The sequence below is a fragment of the Balaenoptera musculus genome, chromosome 9 (assembly GCF_009873245.2).
Source record: "Balaenoptera musculus isolate JJ_BM4_2016_0621 chromosome 9, mBalMus1.pri.v3, whole genome shotgun sequence".
Lineage (NCBI taxonomy): Eukaryota > Metazoa > Chordata > Mammalia > Artiodactyla > Balaenopteridae > Balaenoptera > Balaenoptera musculus.
This window is the reverse complement of record NC_045793.1, coordinates 77,829,751-77,834,035: the sequence shown is the minus strand read 5'-3', so window position 1 is coordinate 77,834,035 and position 4,285 is coordinate 77,829,751. Positions and strand designations below refer to the sequence as shown.

At 44.2% G+C, this 4,285-nt stretch overlaps 1 pseudogene; it reads left to right on the top strand.

Moving 5' to 3' along the window:
- Positions 1 to 2,104: 2,104 nt before the first annotated feature.
- Positions 2,105 to 3,697, top strand: LOC118900939 (annotated as a pseudogene).
- The last annotated feature ends 588 nt before the right edge of the window (positions 3,698 to 4,285 follow it).

Genomic DNA, 4,285 nt, shown 5'->3' with positions numbered 1-4,285 from the left:
TGGCTTTATACAGTCGTCCCTAGGTATCCCAGAGTGCAGGAGGGATTGGGGGAGGGGGGTGTGGATTCCAAGACCTCCAGTGGATCCCAAAATCCCTGGATGTTCGGGTTCCTTATATAAAATGGTGTAGTACAGTCAGCCCACTGTATCTGTGGGTTTCACATCTGGAGGACCTACTGTACTGACTTCATATGTCTTCTGTATTGACCTGAATCAGTTTATGTAAAGGGGCAGTTCACTAAAGGAGCCAAATGTAAATATTTTACTTTATGATTTAGAAATAGATACATGTTTTAATTTTGATTAGTTAAGAAAGGAATCATAACAAAGCTGAATGTGAGCTCTTTTCTGCTGGATAAAAACAAAAACTTCAGTAGCTAACTTCTTAAAACCAAGACTATTCTGAGATTGTTACCAAACGTTTCCAAATTACAGGGGAAATTCTGATTTTTAGGTCTTATTTTCTTGCAAAGTAAACAGCTTCTTACACAGGTTTTTTTTTTAAGCTGCTACTTGTATTATGAAAATAGGTTGTTTTGCTTGAAATATAGGAGGAAAGAAATCAGTCTTTTGTAAACTTGAGAAGTGAATTAAAAGTTTTTCTAGAATAAAATTCCTTCATGTCATGATGGAATTAATCGGTTATTTATTTATTTTATTTATTAAAAAAAAAAAAAAGAACAGGTGCAGCAGGTAGTTAGGGGTACAGAAGCTAGAGCAGACTGCCTGGGTTTGAAACCAGAGTCTGCCACTTACTAGCTGTGTGACTTTGAGCAAGTCTCTTAACCTCTTTGTGCCTCAGTTTCCCCATTTGCTGAATGAGGATGAAACAATATCTACCTTTTATGGTTGTTGTGAGGACTAGAGTTAAAACATGTAACGAATTTAGAATAGTGCCTTACAAAGACCAAGCTCCCAAAGACTGTTAGCTCTTCCTATTGCATTCGCAATAAAACCATAAGGGAAATTTTAAACACAATATTCAGAACAATGGTTATTTTTGGAAGGGAGAGAGCTTGATAGGTTCAGAGATGGGTATATGGGGGTCTCAAAGGTATTAGTTATGTTCTATTTTTTTTAAGTTGGGTAATGGATATATTTTTGTTGTTTTATTATTATGCTTTATAACTTACATATAAATTACATCTTTTAAAATATCTATCAAATAGTGCATAATTTTTAAAAGTTGAAAAAATAAAATAATCTCCACCAAATATATTCAAATTTATATGTCTTTTATGATTTCAGGGTACTCTCTGCTTCAGCTAAGGCCAGTCCTCCCCCCACCAACCCCACCTTTCCCAGCATTCCCTGGAAGCACTGGCCTCTCAGGCTTTACCAGAGTGGTCCCTTTAAGGAAAGTTTGCCAGACACCTGTACCTTGCAATGCCCTCAGGCGCAGCTCACATCACGTGATCCTCCTGCAGAGACTCAGCAACCTTGTACTGTTATCTTTAAACATATCTTGGTTTAAAAAATTCTTTCCTGGTACTTTCCTGGTGGCGCAGTGGTTAAGAATCTGCACGCCAATGCAAGAGACACAGGCTTGAGCCCTGGTCCAGGAAGATCCCACATGCCGCGGAGCAACTAAGCCCGTGCGCCACAGCTACTGAGCCTGTGCTCTAGAGCCCACGAGCCACAACTACTGAGCCCACGTGCCACAACTACTGAAGCCTACGTGCCTAGAGCCTGTGCTCCGCAACAAGAGAAGCCACGACAATGTGAAGCCCGCGTACCGCAACAAAGACCCAACACAGCCAAAAAGTTTTTTAATTAATAAAAAAAAAAGAATCGACCTTCCAATGCAGGGGACACGGGTTCGATCCCTGGTCCAGGAAGATCCCACATAACACGAAGCAACTAAGCCCGTGCGCCACAACTACTGTGCCTGCACTCTAGAGCCCGCGAGTCGCAACTACTGAAGCCCATGCGCCGAGAGCCCGTGCTCCGTAACAAGAGAAGCCACGGCAGTGAGAAGCTCGCGCACTGCAGCAAAGAGTAGCCCCCGCTCGCGCAACTAGAGAAAGCCCGCGCGCAGCAACGAAGACCCAACGCAGCCAAAAATAAATAAATAAATAAATTTATTTTTAAAAAAGGTCTAGCTGTGACCGGCTGAGGCGGCGCGGCGGCATAGGGACGGCAGCTTTGCCAGGCTACTGCAGCACTAGGGTGTCAGTTGGTCCCGCCCAGAACACTTCAGTTCTGCCCTGCAAGGATATATTTAATAACTGATTGGTGTGTGCCTTTAATACAAGAAAATGGAAACTGAACAGCCAGAGGAAACCTTCCCCAACACCACAACCAATGGCGAATTTGGTGAACGCCCTGCTGAAGATATGGAAGAGGAACAAGCTTTTAAAAGATCTAGAAACACTGATGAGATGGCTGAATTATGCATATTCTGCTTCAGAGCAAGAATGCTGGGGCAGTGATTGGAAAAGGAGGCAAGAATATTAAGGCTCTCCCCACAGACTGCAGTGCTCGTGTTTCAGTCCCAGACAGCAGTGGCCCCGAGCGCACACTGAGTATCAGTGCTGATATTGAAACAGTTGGAGAAATTCTGAAGAAAATCATCCCTACCTTGGAAGAGGGGCTGCAGTTGCCATCACCCACCGCAACCAGCCAGCTCCCGCTCGAATCTGAAGCTGTGAAATGCTTAAATTACCAACACTATAAAGGAAGCGACTTTGACTGCGAGTTGAGACTGTTGATTCATCAGAGTCTGGCTGGAGGAATTATTGGGGTCAAAGGTGCTAAAATCAAAGAACTTTGAGAGAACACTCAGATAACAATCAAGCTTTTCCAGGAATGTTGTCCTCAATCCACTGACAGAGTCGTTCTTATTGGAGGAAAACCTGATAGTGTTGTAGAGTGCATAAAGACCATCCTTGATCTTATATCAGAGTCTCCCATCAAAGGACGTGCTCAGCATTATGATCCCAATTTTTACGATGAAACCTGTGAGTGTGGTGGTTTAAAATGATGTTCGATGACTGCCGTGGACGTCCTGTGGGATTTCCCATGCCGGGAAGAGGTGGTTTTGACAGAATGCCTCCTGGTCGGGGTGGGCATCCCATGTCTCCATCCAGAAGAGATTATGATGATATGAGCCCTCGTCGAGGACCTCCTCCTGGACGAGGTGGCCGGGGTGGTGGCAGAGCTCGGAATCTTCCTCTTCCTCCACCACCACCTAGAGGAGGAGAGCTAATGGCCTATGACAGAAGAGGGAGACCTGGAGACCGTTATGATGGCATGGTTGGTTTCAGTGCTGATGAAACCTGGAACTCTGCAGTAGATGCATGGAGCCCATCAGAGTGGCAGATGGCTTATCAACCACAGGGTGGCTCTAGATATCATTATTCCTATGCCGGGGGTCATGGCTCATATGGTGATCTTGGTGGACCTATTATTACTACACAAGTAACTATTCCCAAAGATTTGGCTGGATCTATTATTGGCAAAGGTGGTCAGCGGATTAAACAAATCCTTCATGAGTCAGCAGCTTCGATCAAAATTGGTGAGCCTTTAGAAGGGTCCAAAGATCGGATCATTACCATTACAGGAACACAGGCCCAGATACAGAATGCATAGTATTTGCTGCAGAACAGTGTGAAGCAGTATTCTGGAAAGTTTTTCTAAGACTAGTGAAGAACTGAAGGAGTCCTGCATCATTTCTTTTTATCTGCTTCTGTTTAAAAAGGCAACGGGGACTTCCCTGGTGGCGCAGTGGTTAAGAATCTGCCTGCCAATGCAGGGGACATGGGTTCGATCCTTGGCCCAGGAAGATCCCACATGCTGTGGGGCAACTAAGCCCATGTGCCACAACTACTGAAGCCTGCACACCTAGACGCCGTGCTCTGCAACAAGAGAAGCCACTGCAATGAGAAGCCCACGCACTGCAATGAAGAGTAGCCCCTGCTCTCTGCAACTAAAGTCTGTGAGCAGCAACAAAGACCCAACACAGCCATAAATAAATAAATTTATTTAAAAAAAAAAAAAAAAAAAAGGCAACATTCCTCTGCTTCATACGTGTTCTGCATTTGAGGTGTAGTGAAATCTTTGCTGTTCACCACATGTAATCTTTTAGTTCCTTACTAACAGGGTTGGGGGTGAGGGGGGGGGTTGTGCAAACACTAACTTTGAAATTTTGAAACAGTGGCAGAGTGAGTGACTTTTCATTTTTGTTCACTGTTGGTGGTTTAAAAAAAATCCCCCCATGTAATTATTGTGAACTCTTTGCTTTGTGGTCACTGTAACATTTGGGGGTGGGGGGGACAGGGAGGAA